We start from the raw sequence: 15,319 nt of genomic DNA, 5'->3' as shown, positions 1-15,319 counted from the left end.
GGACTAGCTGGGCCCCCTCTAGCCTGATCCCTCAGCCCATTCTAATACCCTTATCATTCTAATATTCTTTTTCATACTTCATCAATCTGTCAAGGGTCATCTAATCTAACCCCCTGCAATGCAGGAGTCTCAACTAAAGCATCCATGACAGGTGGCTATCCAGCCTCTACTTAAAAACCTCCAAGGAAGGAGAGTCCATCACCTCCCAAAGAGTCTGTTCTGCTGTTGAACGGCTCTTCCTGATGTTTAGTCATAATCTGCTTTCTTGCAACTTGAAGCCATTGGTTTGGGACCTACCCTCTGGAGTAGGAGAAAACAACCTTGCTCCATCTTCCATGCAACAGCCCATTAGATACTGGAAGATGGCTATCATATCTCCTCTCAGCCTCTTCTTCACCAGGCTAAACATACCCAGCTCCTTCAACTGTTTCTCATAAGGTTTGGTTTCCTGACCCTTGATTAACTTGGCTTAAACCTCTCGACTCATTCCCTGACAATAAATTTCCATTTTGTGTCAATTGGCAAGAAAAAGAAAATAACAAAGATTAAGAGAAATTAATCAATATATCTTTCCCTTGCTATCTCTAAGTCTTAAAAGCACGTAGGACTGGATTATTCTTCCAGGAGGGGTTTTAATTAACCTGAAATAAATCAATATTTATTCATTACTTGACAAGGAAGAGAGAAAGAGAAAGAGAGAGATTGTGCAGGACGGTGGTGTTTTTTTAATCTGCGCGGCTTTGGGAGATAGATGCAGGAAGGAGCTGGCTTGAGCATGTTAGCAAAGGCTGGAAGGACAAAAGGAGCATTAGCCAAGTGATGGATTGACACACACATGCCTAGCGGGAAAGAGGGTTTTCTGCAGCAGAGGCAGCCACGCCGCAGTGACCACGCTCATCACACTGGTGAATGGGGAGGCAGGAGAACCATGCACTTCCTCTGCCAGGGACACCTGATAATTGAGTTCCAGCAGTGTTTAGGAACACGAGAAGCTGGCTTGTGCTGAGTCACAGCATTGGACCATTTAGCTCAGTGTTCTGTACACTGACTGGCAAAAGCAGATTTCCATAGTTTCAGGCAGGGGTCTCTCCCAGCCCTACCTAGAAATGTCATTGGGGATTGAACCCAGGAAAAAAGAAATCTTCCTTAAACTGAATCAGAGATATTGGTCCATCAAACTCATTACTATCCATACCGACAGGGACTGAACCCAGGAGATCCTGCATGTCAATCAGATACTCTGCTGCTGACCTAAGATTCTAGTCCTTATAGAGTAAGGGCTGGATTCAATAGGAACATAGTAATCTGCTTTGCACTAGCAGATCTATGTGGTTGTCATGCTGACAGCTCTTGGCAGCCACCATAGCAATGCCATCCAACTGTTCTCTCTCTCACTCAACTCTCTCCCCATTCACACAAAATGCGCCATCGCAGCTGAATACAAGCACATTTCACACTTCTCTGCCCACCCACCAGCACCGCACTCCCGTCAGTAGCATTTACACTTCCTTCACAAGCAGGGCAAAAGTAAAAAAATAAAAACCGGCAATGCTCAATTATCATAACTTAAGCTTCTAGCAGATGGTGAAAGAATGCAGGAATGTGGGGGCAAAGAACATGTAATGTGGAGGGCTGCAATGGTCAGTTTTGTTTTGTTTTGTTTTGTTTGTTTTGTCAAGTAGTTTTGCTTGCATAAAGAGCTGGCTTTGAAAGAACTGAACTGGTGCATGCTTCCTCCCTTCAGCGGTAAAAATAAATAAAACTGATAACACACTTTCAAAGAGAGCAGGGGCAGTTGACCGGCCTTCTTGATGCTGTTGGAATACAACCCTCACCATCTGAGAATACTGGCTGGGCAGGGGGCTCAGGCTGATGGGAACTGGAGTCCTACAACATCTGGAGGGCCACATGTTCCAGAGCAGTGAATCAAGAAGAGGAATTATCCTTTCTCATATGGGAATGCCTCTCCTAAATAGAAGCAGTCTTCCATCTGTTGCATTCATCCAACTTTTGAGAAGGTAATGCCTCCTCTTTGCATTGCAGAGGGTTGAACTAGAATACCCTTTAGGTCCCTTTCAACTCTACAATTCTGTAGAGTTCTGCCGTGGGGAAGCTGATCTAAGAAGAGGCATTCTCCCTTCTCTCAGGAGGAATACCTCTTCTATTTAGAGGCAACAGATATGGCCTGTGGAGAGAAGGGGTGTGGCCTGCAGAGAGTCAGGTAGAGAGGAACTGAGGGCCACATCTAGAGCCTGGACTGGACTATTCCCATCCCTGATTTAAATCCTCATCAGAGTTTTGACTGTGTGCTTTCTCTTAGAATGCCAGTCTCCTACACCATGATCAGTCACAGACACTGGCGGAGGAAGAGGGGAGCAAGGGGAGCGCACCGCCCCTGGCAGTGCAATCCCAGTGGGGTTCCATCGCAGCTGCCACCCAGCCCACGGTGGGTGCCCCGCCCCCAGGACTTGCACCACGCCCCTGCGGGCAGCGCGCCCCACCCCCAGGACACGCACCAGCCCCGCCCCTGGCACCGGAGCATGAAGCTCCGCCACTGGTCACAGAAATTGTCAGTGCTGGAAAATAATCCTCATCCACTGACAGCCCTGACTGTCATTCTCATTGAGGCTGTAAATCCATGTCTGGACTGTACTACTTTAAATGGGACACAGGTGGCGCTGTGGGTTGAACCACAGAACCTAGGACTTGCCGATCAGAAGGTCGGAGGTTCGAATCCCTGTGACGGGGTGAGCTCCCATTGCTCGGTCCCTGCTCCTGCCAACCTAGCAGTTCAAAAGCACGTCAAAGTGCAAATAGATAAATTAGTACCGCTCCGGCTGGAAGGTAAATGGCGTTTCCGTGTGCTGCTCTAGTTTGCCAGAAGAGGCTTAGTCATGCTGGCCACATGACCTGGAAGCTGTACGGCAGCTCCCTCGGCCAATAAAGTGAGATGAGCGCCACAACCCCAGAGTCGGTCACGACTGGACCTAATGGTCAGGGGTCCCTTTACCTTTACTTTAAATGGCAGAGGTAGAGTGGGGGAGCAATCCCGTGAGTGGCGGCTGCTCCTTCCAGGTTAGGTCTCAACAATCAGCACAGACAGGGCTATGAAGGAGGAGGAGCTCATCTTTAAAATTTCCCACAATGCATCAGAGCGAAGCTAAGCTGGGAGTGTTGTAGGAAATGGAAATGGTTTCTTGGTGGAACATCCAGTGAGGCCCAGATAAAGGATCAGCAGTGGGGCCTACCAAGGCATGGGGTCCCTGGCAGTCGCCACAAGCTTCCAAGTGCTGGAGCCAACCCTGTTCATATCTCCCATTTACGATCTTGCAGAAAAGCTCAACGAGGATCCGCAGCAAATTTCATAGCATATTTGCAGGATGTGGATTCTGCTGAACTGAAAACTTTGCATTTTCAGGCCCAGGCTTTTGGAAATGAATCGTACAAAAGCTTCTCTGTTAAAAAGCAATCCACAGGTTTCCTGCTTCTGTATCCTGGGGACACCAAGTAAGTCCAGCAGACCTTTATCAACTTCATGTCAGATGTTAGCTCCACATACACAAACACCCACCTCCACAAAACTTTGCAAACCCATAAAACAGGCTATTTCTCACCCAAAAAACCCTTTATAAATTCATAATTCTGAAATTGATTATTACTTGAGAACTGAGATCCTGGTGGTGCTCTTAGCTTTTTTTTTTTTTTTAATGCTTTTTGGTTCAGTGATTGCCTGCCCCATCAAAATTCCAGCAATTCAAGTTAAACATTAAAAGTGCAAAAAATAAGTATGTAACTCATTCAAGTCTACATTTCGTTGAGGTAGTCAACCTACACCTGGGCTTCAGTTACAGTCCACAGGTGCATGCTGCTTTATACAGCAACAACAAAATCCCTGCATGTCAAGATAACGGAACCCAGAATAGCCTTCTCCCTTATACACTAGGTCTCTAGATGCAGGCTTCACGCTTTTTGTTTATTGCAATGGCTTTTCAATGTATTTAGAGGTTCTAAACTTCTTAAAAAAGCTTTAGATTGTTGTAAATGGTTTCTAAACATTTTAAATGTGTTTGTTTTAAATCTAATTTTAAATTGTGCTGTTTTAAGATTTTGCTGCTTAATGCCCTGGGTCCCTTTTGGGAGGAAAGGTGAGGCACAAATTTAATGAATGAATAAATAAAAACCTAAAACTACATGCACACACACACAAAAACCCTATAAATATAAAAGCAGTTGTTAAACAACCACAGTAAGTGTGTGCTGAATATGTGTTTGACAGCAATGTTTATTTATTGCATTTCTATCCCAACTTTTCCCCCAAGGAGCTCAAGGTGGCGTACATAGTTTTCTTCATTTAATCCCTATGAAATAGGCTAGATTCAGAGGGAGTGACAGGTCCAAGGTCACCCAATGAGCTTCATGACCACATGGAGGATTTGAACCCTCGTCTCTCCCAGGACCTGGTTCTCATTTAAACCCCGCAATAAGTCTGCCCAGTAGGTCAGGCTGAGAGGTAGCAACTGGCCCAGAATCACCTAGTGAGCTTCATGGTTGATTGGGGGATTTGAACCCTCGTCCTGGTCCTCATTTAATCCCCACAATAACCCTGTGAGGTAGGTCAGGCTGAAAGAGTGATTGTGACCCATACAGCAAGAAGCTCCATGATCTGATTCAAACCCGTCTCCCAGACCCTAGTCCAGCACTCTAACCATTACACCACTACCAGCTCTCATATGTGTGCGTGTGAATGAGAGTGACAGGGTGACTCCTCCCACTTCCCATTCTGATGCCACCCACTCCCATTTGGGCCCCACCCTCTCCTGGCATGAGGCCAGGGAGGTTGGCAGCCGTCAGGAGTGCGGTAAAACGCTTCCTTGCTCTCCACTAAACACCTATTGGGAAATAGGCCAGAAATTTCTCATCCCCACCCTCCCTCCTCGCCAGGCTTAAATATGAGATGCCGACTTTCAGAAATTTGTTCCCAAAGGGGATTTGCAGCTGGCTTCCTTCCAGCACTGATTTGTTGCTAGGCCAGTGTCACACGACAGCGAGGGGAAAGGCGGCGTTGACGGGGTGGAACCTATTGTGTGCGGAGAGCTGGAGAATAAAGAAATCCCTGACACTCCTGAGCTTATTAAAACAATGCCTACGTATCTTCAGCCCCGGCGCTGGCATCTGTGCCATCTGAATCAGAGGAGAGGGTCTCTTCAAAAGCTAGCAAAATTTTAAAAATTTGCTTCAGGCATGGAAGATCCACTCTGCCCTTCCGCCACCCAGCTCACCCACCTATGCAGAATTCTGCTCCCTCGTGGACACCAGGCCGAGCTGTCAAGATACAAGGCTTGGTGGTCAAGACAAAAAACACAGAACTAAAAAAAAAACCTGCTCCAGATTCCTCACTGCTCTCCCAGCACCCAGGAAGCGTGGGTGGAAGTGCTGCTTATTCTGAGACGGAAGGCATGACACCCATGCATTTCTAGAATCAGTGGGCTATTAGGCAGCTGTGGCTTCCCCCATTGGATCCTGGGAATTGTAGTTTGCTGTTACATGCCAAGAGTTGTTAGGAAACCCCCTCTCTTCCCCTCACAGAACTACAACTCCCAGAGTGGGTTAGCAATCCTTCTTCTCAGGGAACTCTGGGAATTGTAGCTCTGTGATGGGTAAAGTGTGAGCCTCCTAACAACTCTTGGCCCCTAACAGCAAACTGCAGTTCCCAGGATTCTTTCGGGGAAGCCATAGGTATTTAAAATGACATGGTTCTGCTTTAAAAGTATGCTGCAGATGGTGCCTTAGTGGACTACATCCTGGTGTTGCTGCTGTTGATTTCTAAAGGTGAATGATAATAATTTGCAATAACTGGTATTCCGAGGCATCTCACCTCTGGCAGGGGAAGCAGGATGCTACAAAGCCTTCCAAAACCGAGTCCAGGGCTGGCAAATTTGAAAGTAAGTTCCCAGGTCTGCTGGAATCTTTATTTTATTTTTAGACTTGCTTCCTAAGAATGCAGCAACCAGTCTCGCCACTCCCAACACCCTAACAAAAGGCCTTAGAGCAGACTCATCTCACTCACCCACCCCCAGGGATAGCAACAGAAAGTTACGCTAATTCGCAATTAAAATCTCTTCAGATGCCATTAAATATTGAAGAAAAAGGACTCAGCAGGTTTTGGGAAATGGAACCAGCAGACAGAAGTCTCTGAGTCAAGATTGACAATGTATCATGATAACTGCAGGGAGTGGCCTTAAATCAAATCACACCACAGGATCCATCAAGCTCAATACTGTCTGCAGTGACAAGCAGCAAGCAGCTCTCCAGAGTTTTCAGGCAGGAATTTCTCCCAGCTCTAACTGGAGTGGTTAATATTATCAGTATATTACCACACTGGGGGTGCTGAGTTCAGATTCTCCACCCCCAGTGCCAAAATGTCAGCACCACACTCCACCTGGCTTCCACCACACTTTTGATGCTGTTCCCTTTCCAGCTAGCCACTGCCACCTTTGATAACCTAAATTTCTGTCCTCGGGACTGAAACCACTTGTGATTCCCAGCAAATGCCATTCAATGGCTGGCTGCCTCTAACAGAGGAAGCCGAATGATAGATTATCCATACCCTCTGGTGGGAAGCTGGTTTGCTGGGCAAGCAAAACCAGTACAGTGGTACCTCAGTTAAGAACTTAATTTGTTCTGGAGGTCCATTCTTAACCTGAAACTGTTCTTAACCTGAGGTACCACTTTAGCTAATGGGGCCTTCCGCTGCCGCCGTGCGATTTCTGTTCTCATCCTGAGGTAAAGTTCTTAACCAGAGGTACTACTTCCGGGTTAGCGGAGTCTGTAACCTGAAGCATCTGTAACCCGAGGTACCACTGTATTTATTTTACACATTCCTTCCCAGGAGGTATACGCCACTTTTCACCAAAGTGTGTTTTACAACAGTCAACAACAAACAAACCCTTCTATCAAAGTAACGTGGCGTTTAAAACACAGCATTGCAGTATAGTTCTTCTCCCCAAAGGTGGAGCATGCAGAAGGTCCGATGTTCAATCCCCAGCATCTCCTATCCAGAATCAGGAGGATTGGTTTCTTAATTTATTTTTAGATGAAAGTAATAATTAGAAAAATTCATGGAGGAGAGGGCTATCCATTGCTACTAGCCACGATGGCCATGCTCTTCCTTCACAGTCAGAACAGAAATGCTTCTGCACACCAGTTGCTGGAAGCCACAGGAGGGGAGAGTCCTCTTGTGCTCAAGTCCTGCTAGAGGGTTTCCCTTTGGGGTATCTAGCTGGCCACTGTGAGAACAGTATGCTGGACCAGATGTACTCCCTTTGGCCAGGAGGCTCGCCTTATGTTCTTATGGGCCAGACTAAGTACAGGGCAGCTTCTTATTTTCCCTCCAGGTCACTTGTGAAATTCTGGGTTAGAAGAGCGACCAACTGGCACCCCATGGGATTAGGCTCTGGGGGCCACTAGTTGTTGCCCACCACCCCCGGGCTGTGACAGACTGCCAATCCAATCCAGCAGGACCAGCAACTTGCCATGCATTCTTTGGAAAGACACTGCCTGCTCTCTGAGCCTTCTCAAAACGGTGCTGGCTTTTTAAGGGTTGTGCATTGCACCACTGTGCAGGGAAAACACATGAACCTGTGGCGTCCTCTTTGATTGCCTTTTTGGGTAAGCAATTCTGTGGACTGCAGCAGAGGCGGCAACAGAGAAAAGGGAGGGAGGGTGCGGAGTGAGCACACCTTTGCCTGGGTACGTGCTCTGGATTCAACAGTTTTGCCAAAGCTGGAGTCTCGGACTCAATCTGCACATTTCCAAGGCGAGAAAAGAAAGGAGGGGCAGAAACCCCACACTCCTTGAAACATGCCCCCAAATCTTCACTTAAAAACAGCTCCACCTTTTTTTTTTTTTGTCAAGAGAATCGCCCCATTCAATGCAAACTGATCACGTCAAATAGAATAAGTCAGTGGCTCGTTGAGCTAATAAAATCAGATTGTGAAGCATGTTAAACAGGGGAGTTGAGAGTCCTTTCAAAAGACAGATTAGCCCAAAGATCAGCAGAGGATGGAAAGAGAGCCTGTTGGGCATTGTCTAAAAAGTTCATTTGTACAACATTAAGAAGTGTTGTGTAGGGACAAAGCTGTCGTCTACCTAGGGCATTGGTCTTCAACCGGTGCTTCCAGATCCAAGGTGGGTCACAACAGGACCATTACTGCTATGCAAATATATGATGAAAGATTTAGAAATGGGTCCCAGATGCATATTTGGGTTAAAAGAAGGCCCTGGATCTGGAAAGGTTAAACATTGTTGATCTACCTGATGTTCAAGATCCTAAGAATGGCCAGCCAGACATCTCCGGGAAGCCTCCAAGCTGCTAGTCCCCACTGACTTTTATCGGTTTTTATCCTGCCTAATTCTCAGACATGACTCAAGGTGGCTAACAAATCCAGAGCTTCATATATACGGTATATGAAACAATCCACATGCTGATTCACACCACAAGATCAAAATATTATAAAAAAAAATAAAAACCCAACAAAGAAACCCAGGGCATCAATAATAAAACATCAAACCAGAAAAATAAATCAATAACCCATTAATAGCCTTTTATAAACTTTTTTTTATTTTTAACTAACTTTTTTGTTTTTAAATAAATAGAAATACTGGATACAAGTATCCAGCATTACATCTAATAGTGTTCATTCTACCCATTGACTTTAGACGTAAGCTTACACACTCAATGTTCAAACATTTTACTTAACATAACCTCTCGACTGAGAATATTGAATGGTTGGAATAATTTTGGTTGTTAACATAGTTAAAGAAAGGGGTCCGTGTTTGTTGGAGGGTGTTTCTATGCATATGCCTTTAATTGCCCTCCTCAGTCTTTGCTGTATTCCATATATTATGGAATGCTCAGGGATATTTCAGTCTGGTTCTTCCATTGCTGGGCTACCGCTAATTGTTCTGCAGTCATTAAGAAGCTGTCCAGTTCTCTGTGGTGGAGAATGGAGCCCAAGTCTATGTCCAAAGATCGTAGGGCTAAGGCAGGATTTGGAGAATGCGGTTGGCTTATCATGGTGGCTATAAGGAGAATACTCTATTCCAAAAGTTTTTAAAATGGAGACATTCCCACCAAACATGAATAAATGACCCCAGTTCACAACAACCCTTCCAACATGAAAGGCAAAGGGAGTGATTAATTTTTGCAAGCCTGACTGGTATCCAGGGCCAGTGCAGAATGACCTTGAGCAAGGCCTCCTGTAAGCAAGCAGAGATTGTTTTATAGCAGCAAGGCAAAGGGGTGTCCAGCTACCCTCCCATTTGTGATCTTCAGTTGGGTGGCCTAATTCCCATAAAAAATTGAAGGCCTCTAGCATCTCCTGCTTTATGACATTACCGATTGCTGCATATTAGGGAAGCAGCACCCATCAGGTCATATGCTGACTCGCTGTACAAGGATTCAGACAAGGTAAGTGTGTGTAAGCCCTCTCCCCTGCTCTCTAAACAAGGTGCAAAAGAATTAGCCTCAAACCAGGTGCTGTAGTACAAATGCCTTTTAATTTAACTTGCAGTTTCTTTTTGGATATTGCTTTCCCTCTGTGAAGCAGGTCATGGATTATGTAAATGCCTACATCTTCCCAATCCTTAAACAGTTGATATTTATCTGTGTGGCTGAAAGCTGGATGATCGAGGAATGGGACCAGTGGTGAGGGTCAGGGCCCAGTGTTTCACTCCTTGTTCTCCACACTATCAGTACTCATCTTGTAAATGGATGGTCTATTTTCCTTACCTCCTGCATATACAAAGGTAAGAAAAGGTGACTTCTCATTGAAGGTGTGGAAGGGACCATCTCAAGTTGGACCCAAGGGTCTTCTGTTCTTACCCTGAGCAATGGGATCAAGGATTCGATTTGAAAAGCAGCAAAATAGAACATTAAGTTAGGCATTTCCACTCCTCTTTTTGTTCAATGTCTACAAAGTTTTGTTGCTTATCCTAGATTTTTTGCCTCCCAACACAAATGCATTGAGCTTCTTTTGCCATCTCTTTAGATGAAGAGGAGGGATGAGAATAGGCAAACTTGAAGGGGGGGAAGTGTAAGCATTTAGGTAACATTGACATTTAGACCACAGCTATTTGCCTCAGCTAGCTAAGGCTAATATGTTTCCATTCCCAAAGTTATTTTTATACAGTCCCCTATAGCTTCTATGTCTCAGTTGTCTTGTGTCTGTAGTAAGTATTTTAATCCTCCATGTGCTATGGCAAATGGAGAGTTAACTAGCAATCAGTCTAAATTGATAGGAGGGAGCAGGGATTTACAATAGTTGATTTACAATCCTGCTACCCTGTGATACATTTCTAACTGCCACTTAAGTGGATTTTGCAGAATTAAAAGGGTGTCATCTGCAAACATATTCACTTTGTGTACCTCATTCTCTCTATAAAAGTGTCTTTGTGCAGTTGAATGGCTAATACCTCTATGATCAATGCAAACAGCAATGGCAGCAGAGTGTTGGGTGTCCCTTAAGAGCTCGATAGCCTGAGAGTCGAAGCCATTGATTGAAATGATTGGTTTTGATTTGGAGTATAATTGCTTAATGAGGTGCAAGGACTTAGATCCAAATTTCAATTCAGTTAGCAGGTGTATCAGAAACAATGAATCAGTTCTAACAAAAGTCTTTTGGCATCAAGAGAGATTATTCAGCTCTATTTAGCTCATGTATAACATTTAGTGTCCTAATGAAACTTGTGATGCTTCTCTTCTGGCTAGCATGAACCCTGTTTGGAGATATGTACTGAGTTATAAACATATTTAGATGCTTGACCATTATTGATGTGAACAACTTTGTGTCTACATTAATGAGAACTATATGACTCAAAGTAGCATCAGTTTTGAAGAACACCATGTTTGTGATGCTTCCCCCGCCCCGCCCCCTCCCCCCCGTTCTAGTTGTACAGTTTGGTCAGCCATGGGGCAAGCTTATTGCGAAATGCTTTATAAAACTCTCCTGTAAAATCGTCCAGTCCTGAGGACTTTCCGGATTTTAAATTCTTAATTACCCCTAGGACTTATTCCCAAGAAATGGATTGGTTTAGGTACTAATATTAGGTCTATGTGTGACATTGACTTATGGGGAAAACATGAGAATTCCCTGCCTTCTAGATGTAGTGTCTGCCAGGGGTCCACAAGGTCCCTTTCAGTTAATATTTCCACCTAGCATGGGTTGCAGATTTTGTTCACAGATCAGTGCCTACTTCGGTCCTTTGTGTCATTGCTGCAGCAATTGAAGTCTTTGCCTGTTATGGTTTGTCCTCTTTTTAAATGGTCTAATTATGTTAGCATCTTCCGGAGAAAGTCTTCTTGTGCTGAGTTGGGTGCATATAAATAAGCAATGGTGATTTCATGGCTGCCTATGACACCTTGAACGAAGATGTATCTGCCTGGCGGTTTCTTCCCAACTTTCCTCAACACTCAGAGGGCAGTGCTTGCTTATCAGGACAGCCGCGCCTCTGGCTTTCCCAGAGCCGGGGGCTTGCAGTTGCTCGCCTATCCAGCAAGGCAGCCCTCTGGTTCCTGCACTGATGCGTCTCCTGCAGGAGAACAATGTCTGGATGTTCCCTCTGCAGGGCTGCCTCCACTCTGGCTCTTTTGATTGGTGATCCTAGCCCTCTAACGTTGAAGGAGAGAAGCTTTATACGTAGTTTGGCTTTGAGGAATCAAAGTAATGTTGGTAGAAATGTGGATAGCAGAGAGTTAAATGCTAAGTATGTAGTTCCTGCTCTATTAAAGATGGAATTTTTCAAGAAACTCGGTTTTTCTGCTAGACTTCTATAACTTGAAAATCAAAGGACATAAACTGAAAACTACATACACAAATGCTAGAGTGTGCTTCCCTGCTTGCCAACAGGAACGTGGGAGTGGTGGAGATCCTTCCCATGGTACCCAGGATCAATTAAGGGGGCAGGCAGGGGCTTGTTGCTAAGCTGCACACCTCCTAATGCCTAAGGACAAAGGCTCTTCCAAATTACTGTTGTGCTTGTTAGAGTGGAGTTCAGATGCTTTTCATGCATGAAAATAAAACAAAACAAAACAAAACAATTTCTTACTTTCTAATTGGAGTTGCCTTATTTCTTTCTGCCCTTTTTTGGTTGTCCAGCCTGAGAAGGTGCTCTTGTGCGCTTGAGCTGAGGAGCGATATCTCCTGCTTGGAGCTGGAGCTCTTTCTGTATGTTGCCAGTCTGCTGGTTATCACTTGCAACCCAGGTTCTGCTTTTTAGCCGGACTATCAACTTAAAAGGGAAGCCCCAGCAATATGCTATGCCCACTTCTTTTAGAGCCAATGTATAAGGCTGGAGAGCCCTCTGCCACCACAGTGTGGCTGGGCTGTTATCCTGAAATATTTCAGCGGTGGCTTCGCCATATTTTAGGTTTCTAACATTCCTTAGTGCTCTGAAAATTGTCTTTGAGTCTATTCTGTTCAAAAAGAATTACCACTTCTCTTGTGGCTTCCCTGGTTCTGCTTCTGCCTCCGGGAACTCGATGGGCTTTTTCTATGGGCTACAATGGTATGTTTAAATTCAAGGAGAGTATCTAGTAAATAATGAATTGAACCATGTCCCCGCCCCTCCTCTTGGTTCTCCAGTAGGCGTTGTAGATAAAAAAAAATCCTCCTATCCCTCTCAAATTGTTCCTTCAGCTTCCTAGCCATCATTTGTAAGAGTTGGATCTCAGATTGGTTAGTTAGAGCAAGATTGTGTGCATCATTAGTTGTTTTAGGAATATATGACAGTTGATTGGATAGCACATCAAATTTCTGCTCAAATAGCTACGGCTGCTCCCCAGTCCAAGACCAGTCCTCACCTTATTTTGTTAATGTACTCATCTGAGTCTCTGTCCTCTTCCACTGTGGCAGCTACTGTCCTTTGGGACCAGCGGGGGGGGGGGGGGGCTTTATATTGCCTTTGGTCATGTCAGTGTCTGAGGCCTTCTCCGAAGCCTCAGACAGGGCTCTGTCTATTTCTTCTGAAGATGTCACCTCACAGATTTGCTTTTTGGTTCCCATATTGCTTGGCTCATCATCTTGCTGGGGCTGCATAAAACTTTTTGTTTAGATGTCAATACAATCCATTCTGCTTAGATTTTGTCCTGGGGCAACTGGAGACAAAGAAATATGCCACCATTTAGCTTTCCAGATAGCCCCCCCCACGCCCCCCACCAACCTTTTAAAAACAGCTACTTTTTAAAATCAGCTGCCTAAAATAGTAAGAGCATAAGACGAGCCTTGCTGGATCAGGCTAAAGGGGGTGGGAACCATCTAGTTCAGCATCCTGTTCTCACAGTGGCTGACAAATGCCCCAATGGGAAGCCAGAAAGTAGGACCTGAGAGCATCAGTGATTTCCCCCGCTTATGAATCCCAGCAACTGGTATTTAGAGTCATTACTGCCTCTAACAGTGCAGGGAGAGTACTGCCATTGTGACTAGCAGCCATTAGCCATATCTTCCACAAATCTGCAATTCTGTTTTAAAACCATCCTAGTTGGTGGTCATCGCTACAACACCATCAGCCCCCAAGCTGTCAGGGCCAATTCTTATGGGTAATGGGAGTTGTAGTCCAGCAGGATCTAAAGGTCAGCTATCCCCTGGCCTACAATGCTTTTAAAAGGTTAAACACCAGCAGCTTGAATTGAGCTTCTCAGCATCTCAGAGGTAGACTGCCCCTGAACTTGGAGGCACCACTCCTAACTATCACTGTTAGATGCTGTAGGCAGACAGTTAACTTTATCAATTCCTTTCCTGAGAACCAGGTGGACTGCCTAGTCATGTCAATGGATCCACCCTTTTTAGCATCTGCCTTCTGAAAAGAACCAGCCAAAGACCTCTGCAAAACTCCCAAGCAGGGCATTAAGCCAGCCAGCCCTCCCAGGTCATCTGTCCCCACCATCTGTCTGCACAGGCTCCTTTTAGCCAGCATGGCTAAAAAATATTGATCAACAAATTTAACAGAGGGCTGGGTTAAGTCCTCTTTTTAAAAATACAGGGGCTGGCCACCCACACACCTCATATCAGCGTTAATTCCTTTAAATTACCGTAACTGTGTTAAAGGAGTCTTTGGAGACTAGTGCTCATTTGGGGCTGATAGGGCAGAAGGCAGAGTGCCCAAGCAGTGGGTGGAGCCAGAGGCAACAAAAAGCAGAGCCAAATAATTCTAGTTCTGTCCCCATCTCCTCCCTGCCTAGTTCTACAAGGGGCAACACTGAGACGGAGGAGGAGGAGGAGGAGGAGGAGGAGGAGGAGGAGGAGGAGGAGAAGGAAGCTTGACTGGTTGTAAGAAGGCAGGCAGGTACGGATTGGCTGAGGGCAGTCTGAGGTGGGGAGGGGCAGTGCCCCATTTGCCCTAATGAACCAACCTCTACTGTATTCCATTCATAGAATCATAGAATTGTAGAGTTGCAAGGGACCCTGAGAATCATCTAGTCCCTGCAATGCAGGAAATGCAGTTGTCCCATATGGTGATCGAACCTGCAACCTTGGCATTACCAGCACCACGCCCTAACCAACTGAGCTATCCAGGCTACATCTGTTCTGAAACTATGTCAATCAGATTTAACTGGGAGACAGCCGCACCCTCGTCACAGACTCCTAGCATCACAGGCACATTACATTTTAGGTGCTTCCAATTGGCATGCGATCGCAGACACGCGGGTCCTCTTGGACCTGGGAGAAGGCAGAACAGGGGGCAGGGAGGAACAGAATGGGGCAGAGATACTTATACTCACTCTGCCAATGCACACAACAGCTGGATGTATAAGAGAGAAAGAGCTGTCCATTAGCCCTCTCCATACTAAAAGTTTGGTCAATAAGAACGTAGAAAAGTTGCCTTATGATAAATCATACTATCAGCCTATTGAGAACAGCGTTACTAACATCAACCTGGTGATCTCCAGGTGTGCTTGGACAATAGCTGCCATCAGCACCAGTCAGCATGGCCAAAAGCTCATGGGTGCTGGGAGGTATTGTCCAGCGACATTTGAGGGCACCAGGTTGGGGAAGTCTGGTCTTCTCTAACTGGCAGTGGCTCTCCAGAGATTCATGACTCTTTTCCCAGCCCTGCTGGGAGATACCAGTAGGTTTGAATAAACAAAACAAAGTTATAGTTCTCATGTAATCAGGAACATGGGATTGACCCTACCTAGTTGAAAACAACAAAGCTCTTTCAAACCCAGCAATGGAAGCGGGTGGCAATGACATGTCCTCTCTAAAAGTTAGCTACCCACATAGATAAATATTTCACATACATATTTTCAGCAAACAATGAGCTG

At 45.4% G+C, this 15,319-nt stretch overlaps 1 protein-coding gene and 1 long non-coding RNA gene across 6 annotated transcripts in view; one reads left to right on the top strand and one right to left on the bottom strand.

The window, feature by feature from the left end:
* Positions 1–15,319, bottom strand: part of NCS1 (neuronal calcium sensor 1) — a 57,928-nt gene that overhangs the window by 24,481 nt on the left and 18,128 nt on the right. The window lies entirely within an intron of this gene.
* Positions 1–15,319, top strand: part of LOC310754575 — a 31,758-nt gene that overhangs the window by 14,199 nt on the left and 2,240 nt on the right. Inside the window, exons 3-5 of one of the 2 annotated variants that reach the window (XR_014543879.1) lie at positions 1,745–2,018; positions 3,419–3,507; positions 5,830–5,942. This is a non-coding gene — a long non-coding RNA (uncharacterized lncRNA). Of the gene's footprint in view, positions 1–1,744; positions 2,019–3,418; positions 3,508–5,829; positions 14,270–15,319 lie in introns of those variants that run through there. The other variant, XR_014543880.1, reaches the window with a different exon arrangement.

This window comes from Podarcis filfolensis (assembly GCF_964270895.1).
Source record: "Podarcis filfolensis genome assembly, chromosome: Z".
Lineage (NCBI taxonomy): Eukaryota > Metazoa > Chordata > Lepidosauria > Squamata > Lacertidae > Podarcis > Podarcis filfolensis.
The sequence above is the reverse complement of the archived record's forward strand: the minus strand, read 5'-3'. Positions and strand labels throughout refer to the sequence as shown.